This window comes from Macaca mulatta, chromosome 2 (assembly GCF_049350105.2).
Source record: "Macaca mulatta isolate MMU2019108-1 chromosome 2, T2T-MMU8v2.0, whole genome shotgun sequence".
In the NCBI taxonomy this organism is placed as follows: Eukaryota; Metazoa; Chordata; class Mammalia; order Primates; family Cercopithecidae; genus Macaca; species Macaca mulatta.
Window position 1 is genome coordinate 90413105 of NC_133407.1, and position 17449 is coordinate 90430553.

The 17449-nt window shown below is 34.9% G+C and overlaps 1 long non-coding RNA gene across 1 annotated transcript in view; it reads left to right on the forward strand.

Moving 5' to 3' along the window:
- Positions 1-1387: 1387 nt before the first annotated feature.
- The window catches only part of LOC144339051 (uncharacterized), a 41549-nt gene continuing 25487 nt past the window's right edge, over positions 1388-17449 (forward strand). Inside the window, exon 1 of the long non-coding RNA XR_013413660.1 lies at positions 1388-1562. This is a non-coding gene — a long non-coding RNA (uncharacterized LOC144339051). The remainder of the gene's footprint in view (positions 1563-17449) is intronic.

Genomic DNA, 17449 nt, shown 5'->3' on the forward strand with positions numbered 1-17449 from the left:
AGACATAAGATTCAACTCCTTGGGGTAAATATCAAGAAGCACAATTTGTGAGTCACATGGTAAGAATATATTTAGTTTTGTGAGAAACTACCCAACTGTTTTCCCACATGGCTGTGCTATTTTGCATTACCATCAGCAGTAAGTGAGAGTTCCTGTTGCTCCACATTCCCACCAATATTTGCTGTTGTCAGCGTTCTGGATTTTGGCCATTCTAATAGGTTTGTAGTGGTAGCTCACTGATGTTTTAATTTGTGTTTCTCTGATGATATATGATGTGGAGCATCTTTTCATATGCTTGTCGTAAGTATATCTTCTTTGGTGAGGTGTCTGTTAAGGTCTTTGGTCTCTTTTGTTAATCATATTATTTTTATTGTTGATTTAAATAATTCTTTGTACAATTTGGGTAACAATTCTATAACAGATATTTCTTTTACAAATATTTTTCCCACTAGGTGGCTTCTCTTTCCACTCTCTTGTCAGTGTCTTCCATAGAGCAGAAATATTTAATTTTAATAAAGTCCAGATTATCAATTCTTTCTTTCATGGATTGCATCTTTGGTCTTGTCTCTAAAGAGTCCTTGCCAAACCTTAGGTCACTAGATTGTTTTTTATGTTATCTTCTAGAAGTTTTGGAATTAAATGTTATACATTTAGGTCTGTGATTGATTTTGAGTTAATTTTTTTAGAAGATGTAAGGTTTGTATCTAGATCCTTTTTTTTTTTTTTTTTTTTGCATGTGGACATGCAGTTGTTCCAGCACTATGTGTTGAAAAGACTATCATTTCTTCATTGTATTGCCTTTGCTCCTTTGTCAAAGATCAGTTGAGTATATGTATGTGAATTTATTTCTGGGCATTCTATTCTGAAAATATTAATTTTTCATCTTATTGCGCATGGATAGAGACATCAAAAATGCCAATCATTTCAAAGCAGCGAAACTACTCATGTTTTCCTGACTGGTTCATCTCCCCTCAGAACCAGCTATACATTGCTAGCATGATTTTTTTTTCAGGCCTTTTAGCCAGAAATTGCTATAAAAATGGGCTTTTTTAAAAACAACTCTGTTCTATTACTTGAGTTGAAAACCATTTTAAACAGTTACTAAAATAACAGCAGATTAAATTTCTATGCCGTGGTATAACTCTATGTATCAGAGATGTCAAGAAGCGACATTATCTTTGCATATTATATGCTATATTGATATGCAAGTGTATGACACGCCTTGTTTACGCAGAGGGAAATTTAGTTTCAGTACATTTCTGGACTAAACATTTCTGGGTTAAAGTACAATTTTGGTATCTGAAAGGGGGATCTGCGAGCTATCCATGCTAACATGGGGAAAGTGTCAGAGGAGGAGCCTTTCCTTCCTTCGTTGCCATTAGCACAGGTCTCCAGGGCATATCTTTTCTCCTGGGTTTCTATGTTTGTTTTACTCACTGCCTCTCGTTCCTCTGCTTAGGACGTTTTCATGAATAAGCCAGAAGAGAGTCAGCACAGAAGCCTCCCCACAACCTGGAAAAAGAAATGAGCTTTAACTTTGAATATCACACAGACATAGTGAGGTAAGTCATTTTTTAAAAAAAATCAGTAGAATGATTTTTAAAGGAGTAGTGTTATCACAGATATTTCTATTGGCATATTGGCCTAACTTTTCCCACTTCTCAATAGGGAAATATGACTTAGCTGTAGTATCAAAACAAGAAATGGCATATGAGCAATTGGTAAAGTATCCAAAAGTGTTTTTGCCATATATACATACATGTAATAAAAAGCATAAGAAAAGCTAAAGGCAATCAAATGTGTTAATTACTGAGACCCTCAAACTGATGTTAATCCTTTAATCTTTTACTTCCTGTTGCATTAGGTAAAAATGCGTTTGACAATAAAAGTTAAATTTTTATTCCAAGATGTTTCTTGAGCATCCCATTGTTTACTATCTGTAACAATCAGGGACTGGAACCAATAATAAACCCATGTTATTAAGGAATTGATCACCTCTTCTAGTAGAAGTGTCAACACATGACAAATACATTTCAGAATAGGTTTATTTGAGCAATCTTGCTTTCCCATTCTTTAAAATTATTGCCCTCTGATTTATCTTGAATATTTAGCTGATATTTGAATCCATATTCAAAAGCTAAAGAAACGAATGTATTTTGTTAAAAATCACCATAAAAATTCAGCTAAATAAACCCCCAAACCAAAATTATTTCTCTGAAATCACACAACAATATTAGCTTAAACTGAGGGGCCGACCCTGATTGTATAAAAGGCTTTTATTCAAGTAATCCAAGGCAACAGAGAAGAGCACTTGTTATTAACTTCACCATAAAAAGGCAGCAGGGGAACAAATACAATGATTGTTGTGGAGAAGCAAATGCTAGATGAATATGTATATTTATGAAATGTATATACATACTGAAATGAAAATATATATTTAGAAGTTGTCTCCAATCTGCTAAGTCATATCTAATATACCACTGATTATATTTGTATGCGTTTTCTTATGAAATGGAACAATGCCAAGTGAGTCATAACACTAGACTTCAATATTTGTAATGTTACATTTTGAATCCTTTGTTTAACGCATATTACCAGAATAAAGTGTTTGAAATTACACCTTTTATAACCCATACGCAAAGCAACTTCTCTGACATACAAATTATTCTGACATACAAATTATTTGAGTAATCTTAAAATAATGTGATGCACAATAAAACTAGAATATCATCTATTGAGTTTTTATAAATATTTTCATTTTTTCCTCTATGAGCTTTTTTACAACTTATAAATGTCTTCTATAAAACATGATGTTATTTTCTCTAATAATTTAAAAGTGCTACATGAACTATTTCATTGTTTTTTCATCTGTTCCTTAAGTCAAATAGAAAGTCTATTAAGAAAATCATTTATAAATTTAAATCCCTAAATTGGTAACCAGTAAAGTATAAACTCATTCTACTTTAATGAGTTCAAGTTTTACTAGTGTTCATGCATAATGATCTTGAGATATAACTGTTTGCAGAGAGGAAATTTATATATTCTCAAATGCCTTAAAAGTATTATGTAGAATGTAACAATAGTGTTCTGCTTAAATTTTAGTGTATGATTTTTTTTTTACTTGAAGAAACAGGGAATTCCTCAGTGTTAAAAATTTAAAATATTATTAGCTTCACTTTTTTTTAAAAAAAAAAGGATGGTTATTAAATTGGGCATTTAATCTGGAAAATTCAAATCTAGATATATGGATTGAATGGTCCCTAAGTAGCAAATGGAGTCTATTTTGAATGGTTAATTTATTTTCAGGCATACACACTTCCTCTGCTATAAAATCCCTCAATTTGATCCAGTTGCATCTGTCTTTCTTGTTTGTTTTAAGTGACGAAATAAAAATAATCACAGTTCAAGCTTTCCTTACCTACTCAGGGAAGAAGGAAAGAGGGTACGCCGTGGTGCCAGTCTGGTAATCATTGATGAAAAAGTGTCAGGGAAGAGCAGTCATCTATGTTTGTTCAAGGAAAGTTGATCCTGGGAAACAATATTAAATATTTTATAGACCAAAAGTCCTACTTAAGGATCAAAAAAATCAATAAACATTGTACCCAACATGTTGGTTGTAATAACACAGCATATATTGCTGACCATACATCATCACTTTTCTCTTGCCTGCAGTGCTTCTTTCAAACATTTGCACGTTTCTCCCTGAGCACTAAATAACAGAATCATTACCAACATAATAATCAGCTTAGGATCAGCAGATATGTAAGTAAAATTATTTAATGACACCTTTCTTTAGAAATTATAATGTACTAAAGTACATTCTTCTCTCTGAAAATTTTATTTTGATCACTAGAGCTTGTAGACACTAACATGTGAATGCAAATATAAGAGTTCTTAAACATGAAAATTTGTATGTACACAAAGGATTGAAAGAAATCTTTTAAAATATGAATTTAGTTTCTATGTCTGGAGGTGGATACTAAAAAGTGTAAAACATGATCCCTGGCACTTAGTAGTTGATGATATGGTCGGAGGAATCCAGGAGACTACATAGGAAACAGATGATGATTAATGGCAAAACCAGAGATAATAACAGTAATTTCCAAAGGACTTTCAGAAGGTGAAAAATGTAGGTTAACAACTCAATAAAGGTCATGGGCATTTGAGAGGAATAGTAGCATTATGTGGACACTCGAATAGGATCTGAAAAAAATTGAGGAGAAGAAGAGGATCAGTTCAAATGTCACCTCTAGAGCTACTAGCTTCTTTAGGTTCCCATCTAATGCTGTCCAAGCAATGGCACTTGTTGCTAAATTGCTTACTCCTTCTCCCCTTCCCTCCCACTCCCAACACACTCTCCTTACATCCTTATGAACTACTAAAGGGCAGAGCAGGATCTTCATTTTTGTATTCCCAGAGTCTTGAAGGTGCTCAATAAATATTTGTTGAGTGCATTCTTGAATGATTACAAAGCAATACAAGCAAAAGCACAGGGCAGAAATAAGCACAGCATGTTCTGATTATACTGAAAGAACTAGCTGTGCAGAAGAAAGAATTTTATATTGCAGGTAATAAAAGATAAGTCAAAATAGCTCAGGAGAAGTCAGATCTTTGAGGACCTTGCTCGTCCAGATGAGCATTATCTTCTCTTTGCTTGATTCATGATTATAATTTCTCTTGGTCAACCCAGTCCCATTATCTCCCAACCTTCTGTGACCAAAAGATAACACTAATGAGATCTGAGATCCTCCTTCGGTATCAATCCTTAGGCTTCATTCTGCCCCCTATCTGTGACATATAGAAAGTGAATTTTCTAAAGATTAATCTGGCCGAGTACAGAATGAATGAGAGAACTAAGAGCTATTGTGAAAGACCTGTCTAGAGGACAATACTGGAGAAAGTTTTAAGGAAACCACCAGAGAGGAATAATTGAAAGAAACGGGTATTGATAAACTGTAATACAGGATATCAAAGAAAGGCGAGCAGTTAAATAGACTCCAAATTTCTGTGAGAGCGTAACTGTGCTTTTGACAGATGTAAATGAAGGAAGAAAACGCTAATGGATCTGCTATAAGGAAAAGATGGCAAGTTTGTGTAAGGCATGTGGAGTTGGGGATGATGTAATGACACATAGTGGAAATATCTTAGAAATATGAGGAGGTACACGTGGAAATAGAAATGACAATCTAAATATAGTGAAAGTTGATGCTGCGAGTATGGGTAAGATTTTAAACATGGAAGAGAGCTCTGGACCAGGAATTTTAAAAGTATCTGAATGATCTAAGTGTCTTTAAGTTGCTCAATCTCTTTTCTGTAGATCGAGGATAATACCTCTTCTCTTTACCTTATGGGGAAGATGTAAAAGTGAAATGGGGGTAAGACTATTTAATAACATAATGCATTTTTTATTATTTTATTTTTATTTAATATTTTGTGGGAAACAGAATAATCATAGCAACAACACTTAATTGGAACAATTGCTAAACTCAAGAAAGTCACGTGGTTTGTTAGTAAGTGTAGACAGTAATTCATTTGCTCTGTTGTATATAAATTGTCTACATTCATTTTTACTTCTCATGTAGCAGTGAAAATGGTGCTCATAACTAAGTAGATGTTTCAGTGAAATATCCTACCATGGCCACATTTAATATATTTCTTTGATGCACTTAACTTTTGTTCCCAGTGTCATGAAATGTAGTCCACAGAATAGTACTCTCATCTTATACGTTACACATACCCTCATTGTTTTCAGCTAGTTAAGTATTTATATCTGGAACTTCTCTTTGATGAGCCCTTTGACATTTTACTCTTCTCATTTTCAGAAGTTCCCTTTCTTCTTCCTTCTCTGACTTCTTTTGTTCTAGAGCTCCATTTCAATCTCCCAGCCTGTGTGAGCTCATCTCTAATGTCTCATTAGCATTTTTCCTACAATTTCTCAGAGATCTTAACACTTAGGCAATTTTTGCATTTCTTCAAAAATTTTAAATATTTGAGTAAGTAGCTAAATATTAACAATACATAAATTTTAAATGCACATAAAATTAGTAGAAATAGAAACCTTTTTAAGTGATACATTTTAATGTTATGTAGTAGAAATTCTAAGCTGATTTTTTAAAACTTTTTATTAATACATACTAATTATACATTTCATGGGGGTACATGTGATGTTTTGATAAATGCATACAAGGTGTAACGATTAAATCAGGGTTACTAGGATATCCAGCACCTCAAACATTTATCTTCTCTTTGTGTTAGAAATACTTCAAATCTTCTCTTTTAGCTATTATGAATTATTACATATCATTATTAACTATAGTAACCCAACTGTGCTATTGAACATTAGAACTTATTTCTTCTATCTAACTCTGTTTGTATTCGTTAACCAACTCTTGTTCATCCCCAAGCCCTCGTCTTTCCCAACCTCTGGTGACCATCATTCTATTCTCTGACTCCAAGAGATCAACTTTGTCAGCTCCCATATATGAGTGAGAAAATGCAATATTTGTCTTTCTAGTCCTGGCTTATTTTGCTTGACATAGTGACCTTCAGCTCCACCCATGTTGCTGAAAATCTGAGCACTTCATTTTTTTTAATGGATGAATAATGTACATATACTACATTTTTAAAATCCATTCATCCATTGATAGATTTAGGTTGATTCTATATCTTGGCTATTATGAATCGTGATTCAACAAACATAGGGTGAGGGGTACAGGTATCTTTTTGATATATTGATTTCTTCTCATTTTAATAAATGCTCAGTAGTAGGATTGTTGAGTCATATGGCAGTTCTATTTTCAGTTCTCTTAGAAATCTCCAAAGTGTTTTCCACAATGCCTATACTAATTTGCATTTTCCTCAACAATGCATAAGAGTTCCTTTTGTTTTCTACTTTTATTTCAGGTTTGGGGTACATGTGAAGATTTGTTATGTCGGTAAACATGTGCCATGGGGGTTTATTGTACAGATTATTTTATCACCAAGGTATTAAGCCCAGTACCCGATAGTTATCTTATTTGCTCCTCTCCCTCCTCTCAGCCTCCCCACTCAAGTAGATCCCACTGTCTGTTGTTTCCTTCTTTATGTTCATAAGTTCTTATTATTTAACTCCTACCTCATGAGTGAGAAAATATGGTATTTGGTTTTCTGTTCCTGCATTAGTTTGCTAAGAATAATAGCCTCCAACTCCATCTATGTTCCTGCAAAAGATATAATCTCATTCTTTTTATGGTTGCATAGTATTCCATAGTGTATATGTACCACATTTTCTTTATCTAATCTATCATTGAAGGACATTTAGGTTGATTCCATGTATTTGCTATTGTGAATAGTGATGCAATGAACATTCATGTGCATGTGCCTTTATGGTAGCATGATTTATATTCCCCTGGGTACATATCCAGCAATGGGATTGCTGGATCAAGTGGTAGCTCTGCTTTTAGCTCTTTGAGGACTCACCATACTGCTTTCCACAATGGTTGAACTAATTTACACTTCCATCAGTAGTATATAAGTGTTCCCTTTTGGTTGAACTAATTTGCACTCCCACCAATAGTATTAATATATAACTTTCCCTTTTTTTTCACAACCTTGCCAGCATCTGTCAGTTTTTGACTTTGTAGTAATAGACATTCTGACTGGCGTGAGATGGTATAACATCATGGTTTTGATTTATATTTCTCTAATGATCAGTGATTTTTTTTTTCATATGCTTGTTGGCTGCATGCATGTCTTCTTTTAAGAAGTGTCTCTTCATGTCCTTTGCCCAATTTTAATGGGGTTGTTTTTCTCTTATAAATTTGTTTAAGTTATTTATAGATGCTGGATCTTGCACCTGTGTCAGATGTGTAATTTGCAAATATTTTTTGTCATTCTGTACATTGTTTACTCTGTCGATAGTTTCTTTTGCTGTGAAACAGCTCTTAAGTTTAATTAGATCTCACTTGTCAATCTTTTGTTTTGTTGTGATTGCTTTTGGCATATTCATCATTAAATATTTGCCTGTTCCTGTGTCCAGAATGGTTTTGCCTAGGTTGTCCTCCAGGCTTTTTATAGTTTTGGCTTTTACGGTTTGAGTCTTTAATATATCTTGAGTTGATTTTTGCATGTGGTGTAAGAAAGAGGTCCAGCTTCAATTTTCTGTATATGGCTAGCTAGTTATCCCAGCATCATTTATTGAATAGGGAGTCTTTTCCTCATTACTTGTTTTTGTCAATGGCTTTTGGGTAAATAATAAAATTAAGGGGGAAATCAAGAACTTTTTGAAAATAATGAGAACAAAGATACATGTACCATAATCTCTGGGACCCAGTTAAGGCAGTATTAAGAGGGAAATTCATAGTGCGAAATACCCACATCAAAAAGTTAGAAAGATCTCAAGTTAATAACCTAACTTTATGACTGAAAAAATTAAAGAAGCAAGAACAAATCAACCCTAAAGCTAACAGAAGTTGAGAAATAACACAAATCAGAGCTGAACAAAGGGAAATCGAGACATGCAAAACCATTCAAAAGATCCATGAATCCAGGAGTTGTTTTTTGAAAAAATTAATAAAGTAGGTAGGCCACTGGCTAGACTAATAAATAAGAAAAGACAGAAGACCCAAATAAGCACAATTGAAAATGATGAAGGGAATGTTACTACTGACCCAAAGAAATAAAAGCAACCATCCCAAACTGCTACACACACCTCTACGCACACAAACTAAAAAATCTAAGAGAGATGGACAAATTCCTGGATATATACACTTTCCAAGACTGAGCCAGGAAGAAATTGATTCCCTGAATAGAACAATAACGAGGTCCTGAAATTGAATCAGTAATAAATAGCCTACCAGTCAAAAAATGCCTGGACCTGATTGATTTACAGCTGAATTCTAACAGATGTACAAAGAAGAGCTGATACTATTCCTACAGAAACTATTCTAAAAAATTTAGGAGAAGACGCTCCAACCCAACTCATTCTATGTGGCCAGCATCATCTTGATACCAAAACTGATATAGGCACAACAGAAAAACAGAACTTCAGGCCAATATCCTTGATGAACATTGATGCTAAAATCGTCACCACACTACTGGCAAACTAAATCCAGCAGCACATTGAAAAGCTAATCCACCATAATCAAGTAGGCTTCATTCCTGGGATACAAGGTTAGTTCAACATACACAAATCAATAAATGTGATTCATTACATAAACAGAACTAAAGACAGACACTGCATGATTATCTCAATAGACACAGAAACGTCTTTCAATAAAATTCAACACTGCGTTATGTTAAAAACTTTCAATAAACTAATTATTGAAGGAACATACCTCAAAATAACAAGAGCCATCGATGACAAACCCACAACCCCCACAACCAACATCAACTGAATGGGCAAAAGCTGGAAGCATTCCCCTTGAAAACCTGCAAAAGACAAGGATGCCCTCTATCACCACTCCTATTCAACATAGTATTGAAAGTCCTGGCCAGAGCAATTAGGCAAGAGAAAGAAATAAAAGACATCCAAATAGGAAGACAGGAAGTCAAATTATGTCTATTTGCAGATAACCTAAATCTATACCCAGATAACCCCCTAGTCTCATCCTGAAAGCTCCTCCGGTTGATAAATAACTTCAGTAAAATTTCAGGATACAAAATCAATGTACAAAAATTACTAGCATTCCTATACACCAACAGCAGAAAAATTGAGAGTCAAATCAGAAAGGCAATCCCAGTCACAATCACCACACAAAAAAATAATACCTAGGAATACAACTAACCAGGGAGGTGAAAAATCTTCACAGTGTGAACTACAAAACACTGCTCAAATAGAGAAGACACAAACAAATGGAAAAATATTCCATGCCCATAGATAGGAAGAATCAATATCATTGAAATGGGTATGCTGCCCAAAACAATTTACAGATTCAATGCTATTCTATGAAACTACTAGTGACATTCCTCCAGAACTAGAAAAAACTATTTTAAAATTCGTATGGAACCAAAAAAGAGTCCAAATAGCCAAGCCTATCCTAAGCAAAAAGAACAAAGCTGGAGGTCTGATGTTACCCAACTTCGAACTATACTACAGGGCTGCAGTAACCAAAAGAGCATGGTACTGGTACAAAAACAGGCACTAGGTATACAAAGAAGAGCTGGTACAGAAACTATTCTAAAAAATTAAGGAGAAGACACTGTATTCTGATATAAGCTCAAAAATAAGGCTGCACATCTACAACCATCTGATACCTTGTCATCTTTGACAAAGCTGACAAGAACTCTTTTTCTCTGTAACCTCACTGGCATTTGTCATGTTTTTGATAATAGCCACTCTAACCGAGGTAAGGTGATATTCCATTGTAGTTTCTATTTGCATTTCTCTGATAATGTGATATTGAGCATTTTTACATATTCTTGTTAGTCATTTGTGTGTTTTTGGAGAAAAGTCTATTCAGATCCTTTGCCCACTTTTTGATGAGATTTTTTTTTTTTACTGTTGAGTTGTTGGACTTTCGTGTACATTCTGAATATTAGCAGCTTGTTGGATACATAGTTAGCAAATATTATCTTCCATTCTACAGGTCGTCTTTTCACTCTGTTGATTGTTTCCTCTGCTATGCCGAAGTTTTTTACTGTAATATAATCCCATGTGTCCAGTTTTGCTTTAGTTGCTTGTGCTTGTGAAGTCTTAGCCATAAAATCTTTGCCTAGACCAATGTCCTGAAGTGTTTTATGATTTCTTCTAGTAGTTTTATACGTTTTGGTCTTACATTTTAGTCTCTAATTCATTTTGAATTGATTTTTGTATATGACGAGAGACAGAGATCTAGTTTTATTCTTCTGCATATGGATATCCACTTTTCCCAGGACCATTTATTAAAAAGATTGTCCTTCCCACAATGTATGTTCTTGGTACCTTTGTTAAAAATCAGTTGACTGTAAACGTAGAAATTTATTTCTGGATTTTCTATTCTGTTCCATTGGTCAATGTGTCTGTTTTATATCAATATCATACTTTTGATTATGATAGCTTTATATTATATTTTGGTGCCAGATAATTTGATACTTCTACCTTTATTCTTTTTGCTCAGAATTGCTTTGAGTGTTAGTGGTTTTCTGTGGTTTCACAAAAATTTTAGGATTGTATTTTCTATTTCTGTAAACAGTGGCATTAGTATTTTGATAGGGATTACATTAAATCTCTAGACTGACTTGGGTGGTTTAGCCATTTTCATTAAATTAATTCTTACAATTCATGATCATGGGATGTATTTATATTCTTTGTGTGTGGCCTCTTCAATTTCTTTCATCAGTGTTTCATAGTTTTCATAGTAGAATTCTTTCACCTCCTTGGTTCAATTTGTTCCTAGAGTTTTTTTGTAGCTATTTTAGGTGAAATCACTTTCTTGATTTTTCTTTTTTCTTTTTTTTTTTTTTTTTGAGATGGAGTCTTACTCTGTGGCCAGGCTGGAGTGCAGTGGTACGATCTCAGCTCACTGCAACCTCTGCCTCCCAGGTTCAACTTTCTTGATTTTTTTTTTTTCCAGCTAATTTGTTATTGGTGTATAGAACTGTTACTGAATTGTGTATGTTAGTTTTGCATCCCGCAACTTGACCAAATTTGTCAGTTCTAAGAGGTTTTTGCTGGGGTTTTTAGTTTTTTCTACATATAAAATTGTGCTCTCTACCAAGAAGGACAATTTGGCTTCCTCTTTTTTCAATGTGTATGTCTTTCATTTTTCTTCTCTTGCCTGATTGCTCTGGTGCTGGCTTCCAGTATTAAGTTTTAGAGTGATGAAAGTGGGGATCTTTGTCTCGTTCCAATTTTTAGATGAAAGGCTTTCATCTTTTCCCCATTCAGTATGATGTTAGGTGTGGGTTTATCAAAAATGGACTTTATTATATTGAAATGTGTTCCTTCTAGGCATAATTTGTTGAGAATTTTTATCATGAAAGGATGTTGAATTTTATCAAATGCTTTTTCTGTATCTGTTAAAATAATCATATTTTTTGTCCTTCATTTTGTTGATGTGATGTATTACCTTTATTAGTTTGTGTGTTTTGAACCATTCTGGCATCCCTGGGATAAACCCCACTTGATAACGTTTGACCCCTATATCAGTGAGTTTCATCTTTGTGTGTTTTCATTACGGCAAATATCATCCTTTCACTTCCAAATATAGTACCTCTGTGAGCATTTCATGCAGGGCCAGTCTAGTGATGATGAATTCTCTCAGTCTTTGTTTATATGGAAAATATTTCATTGCATTTTTTAAGGATGGCTTTCCTGGGTAAAAGTTTTCTTGGTTGGCAGCATTTTTTTCTCAGCAATTTGGATATATCATCCTATTCTCTCCTGACCTATAAGTTTTCCATTGAGAAACCAGCTTTAGTCTGATGGGAATCTCCATATATATGACTGGACTCTTTTCTCTTGTTTTTAGAATTGTCTCTCTTTGAATTTTGATAGTTTGCCTATAATGTGCTTTGGAGAAGACCTTTTTGAATTGAGTCTATTTGGGAATTTTGAGCTTCCTATCTCAGACTGTCTATGTCTCTTGCAAGAATTGAGAATTTGGGCCACTAGGTGACATATGTAAGTACCAGCAGTGGAGGATTCAGGTGAGTTGGTCCTCAAGCCTCCAGGAAACATGCTCAGGTGCCAGCAGTGGCAGCAGTGGGTCAGGTGGGTAGGTCCTCAGACCGTTAGGTGGTGTGCATGACATTGGAGTGGCAATAGTGAAGGAAGATTAACCTTTGGATTCCGAGTGGCATACATGGGGGCCAGCAGTGGTAACAGCCAACTGGGTAAGTCAGTCCCCAGGTCCCTGGGTGGCATGCATGAGTGGGTACCAGTGGTATTGGCAGTAAGCTTAGCAGGCTGCTCTTTGGGCTCTCAGGAGGTATGTGCAAGGATGAGTGACCAGTTGGGTTAGACCCATCTTTAGGCCCCTGGATGGCTTGCATGTGCACCAGTAGTGGCAGGCAGAGCTGGTCAATTGGTAGGCCCCCTACACAGCATGCATGGACAGCGGCAGTAGGTGGGATAGACCACCCTCAGGCCCCAGACAGTGTTCATGGGTGCCCACAATGGCAGGTATGGCAGCTCCTTGGAAGATGTACACAGGCACTGGGAGCAGGGCAGACCTGTCCTCAGGCTCCTGGATAGTGCATGCAGGCACTGGTGGTGGCAAGTGGCAGAGATGAATCTCCAGGTCTCTAGAAGATGCGTCCAGGTGCCAGCAGAGCCAGCAGCATATGGGCCAGGCCTATCTTTAGGCTTCTGGATGGTGCACACAGGCGCTGGCAGCAGCAGGCAGGCTAGGAAGCATAAGACATTTTGCAAATATATATTGTTATTCTTCTCCATATTTATTTCCCTGCCCCACCCATGATCATCTTTCGTAATAAAAATAAATCATCATATGATAATTAGAGTAATAACATTAACAACTAAGTAATCACATAACACATACTTCTTAATATGCAAATAAATTTAATTTATGTTCTACTCTGTATCACAGAGATGAAGAAATCTAGAGTAATATAAGATAAAATATAGAAAAGCAATCTTGTTTCTGCAGTTTAGTAAGTGCTAAGCATTGTGCAATTAGAGTTATATGCATTATTTAATTTAATCTTCGTAGCAACTCTATAAAGTAGAAATTATCCTGTTATGTCAGTGTGATATGTAAGCATTTAGGTAACTTTTCTATGGTTCACATAGGTAATGCCATATCATCCTCTAATCTAGGATGATAGTAACATTATTGTTTCATTTACCACTCACGGGGACAAAAATATGGCCAATTAGACTATAACATGCCATCAATTTCAATTTGTGCCTCAATTTCAGAAATGTTACATATACAGGAAAAAAATGCATCTTGTTAATTGATGAAGTATTATAATTGATAGCTATGAATCCTTTTTTGCTTTCAATCAATACACAATACCACCTCCCAAAAGAAAACTGATTTATAAATCCCAGTTTCAGGGGTGTCATTGTTTCTCTAATACTTGGTACCACAATCAGTTAGATTTGGAGTATGGTCCAATGAGCTTTAAGCCAAACAAGCAAGCAAGGAGACATATATTGTTTCACCAGCTGTACCCCATTTTATTTCATGGTATTTCCCATTAAGAAGAATCATGGCAGGATCTGAGACTTTCAAGCTGTTCTAAACATGAGACCACTACTGATGGTGCTGAATTTTTTGAAATTTACAGCCAGAACAGTTCTTCTGTGATAAGAATCGTGTCCAAGAGAGATTTAGAAATGACTGAAAACTCTCTTACAAAGAAGAGAGACCATAATACCCAAATAAGTTGTCAAACAGATGTCTAGTTGGCTTCATTAAAAGCCTTATAATCAATGAGGATTCAAGATATGTTTTGCTGCATTACTAATATGAGGTTTTTTTTTTCCATCATGATCCCAAAAAGTAAACACTGAGAATGCAAACAACACAAAAAAATATTTGTTTGGCTTTACAAAGTGCATTGAAAGTTATTTATATTATTTAACTCACATATTGTTACTTTGAAATTATGTCTCCCCTCCAAGTACTAACCATGCTAGATCCTGCTTAGCTTCTGAGATCAGATGAGATTGGGTGTGCTCAGGGTGGTATGGCCATAGACACTTTGAGATTATGTCTATAAAGCAATCAATAAAGGTAATACTGAAGCCACTTGTGAACCATATACCACAAATGAGAAATTACATTGTAAGTAGTCAATAAAATATTTCCACAAAGCATCAACTACCTTCAGTCTCTCTAATGCTGTCTCCAACCTCCAGTCCTATGTATCTCTCTAAGAACTACACACCCACACACAGTTAGAAGGAGCTGGTGTCACCTCAGAAATTACCACTCAGCCTAGTATATACTTCAGATCCCTTAGACATGTTAGTTAAGGAACCATAAAAAGCCATGAGGCAAACCAACGATCAAAGAGAAAGGGAAGGCAAACACACTCATCCCAGTTATTTGCACTAAGTTAAAAAAACTCCAGATAGAATCACAAGTGTTTACCTGATCCATATAAGACTGTGAACTCTAGGAGGGCAGTGCTGGAACCCACTCATCTGTATTCCTGGAGTTTAGCATAGGGGTGACACTCAGTAAAAATTGGATGGGGCAAGGCATGATGGCTCACACTTATAATCTCAGCATTTTTGAAGACTGAGGTGGGATGATTTTGAGACCGTCTTGGGCAATAAAGCAAGACCACATCTCTACAAAAATATTAACTGTGTATCAGGCATTGTGGCACATATCTGTAGTCCCAAAATCCTGATCCTAATAGTCATGTAGGAACCATCCAACCCAATTTTGCATAACTAAGCAAATATAACTTAAAATAATTTTTGACCAGGAGTTTTATGACAAATGAATTTGTTAAGAATAATCAAAGCCATACTTTTTTAATGAGAAGATAATCACATTTACATATACATGATAAGCTCTAAAAGATAACTTAAGGATATTCAGTGGGTTATGCTATCAAACTCTAGATTCTTTTGCACATATAATAACCCATAACTGGTGAAGCAGGGGAGTAGCTATTATCCTCCGATAGCTCCCAAGCTATTGTTTGCTTCAATTGTCAGCAACTGAGATGCTTATGCTTGACTTCAGAGCCCTCCTTACTAATTATTGGTCTTGTTTGCTTGCTTTTTGTGTTTTAAGTGTTATATTTTATCATATTTTTAAAACATTTTATGCTCTTGGTGATGCATTTCATACATAGTTCTTGGGATATTGTTGGTGCTTCCATAAACATTTTTGAATGGAGGAATAAATGAGTAATCATACTTGTGCTGTCAAAAACTTCTTAAACGGTAGCCTCTCTGAAGACAAGAACTACAACTTGGTAAAGCAGTGCAATGTGTACAAAAAAATTTCTATAGGAACCTTTATGATTCACCATGTATTTTTATGAACAGCATTTTATTTCATTCTTGCGATAGCCTTGTGACTGACATGAAAGTAAACACATTACATCGTAGTGAGTGGCAGTGTGTATAAGACACAGAGGAAGGAATGATGGACTCTATCTGGGAAGGCATCCTGCAAGTGTTGACCTACAAATTGAGTTTTGAAGGAAAAATAGATTGCTTTCAGGTGGGCCTGAGCAGGATAGACATTCCAGATAGAAGGACTAGCATGTTCAAAGGCAGATCAGGCATCATTATTCCCATTTATTAAAGGCTTAAAACCCAGTTAGTGAGTGATAGGTAGGACTTGAATCTACTTCTGATTTTTAAGTCCTGCATTATTTCACTACATTATATTATCCTTCTAGTTCATTTAGTATTAGCCAATCAGTTGGCATACCCTGAAAGACAGGAACTGAAAAAACAGCTGCAGGCTTCCTCAGAAATAACTTGTTGGGTCACTACAGTAAAATCTATAAAGAAGAAAATTCAAAGATAAGTAATAATCTGTGAAAATAAATCTAGACAGCAACAGGAAATAAGGACACAGCATCAGAGGCAACCAGCTGAAGGAAATCAAACACCTAATAGGTGCCCTGAATAAACATAATAACAATACTAATCCTGAAAATAAATCACTGTGAGTATCCAACTTTGGAATACACCCCAGGAGAAGATTAAATAAGTCATCATGAAAACAGACCAAGTATGAATCCACTAAAAGGAAAATATTTTATTTTTTAAAAACCACACTAAGTTAATAACTATTGTAAAAAATCTTTATATAAAACCTATTAAAAGGTCCTCACATCCCACAGTAAACATCGTTTTTGCTATAAAAATGTGAAAATATTTTTATAATTTTCCTTTTTAAGTGCTTTGGATCTGACTAGTTTATTTAATTTATGATCATCAAGTATCCAGCATTCATGGTACATGCTTCAGAATTCTTGTAAGTGAGGAAACTTAACCTAAAAATTGTTTTCAAATATTATAAAATGTTTGTAAACATTAACTATTAATCAAGCTTATATAATATTTCATTTTAAGGCTACTAGGTGTTTTCAAATTAATATTACCATGATTTTTCATATTTAGGGGCCGATAAATTGTATCTTTCACATCTACTAAAAAAGCCATAAATCCCTGGCATTGTATCTGTATGTCCACATTGGCCAGTGTATAATAAAGGACCTACTTAAAAATTTATATATGTACATATGATGTGTGCAGATTTAAAGTAATGAATCTAAGTTACAGGGTCAGGTGTACTCTTCTATTTTTAAAATATTTATATTTTATTTTGATATTTTACCTGATTTTGGTAACAGATTTCTAATCTCAAGAAGAATAGCATCCAGGTAGACTATTGCAGTTTCTTTCCCTATGGCTTACAACATTTTCAAATGCAGAGCTGACCTTTTGTCATTTACATACAAGTCTACTTAGAGATAGTAGGATACATACAATGAGACCTGTCACAGTGCTGCTTTCCTGCACAAGCTGTCAGGAATTAAACAG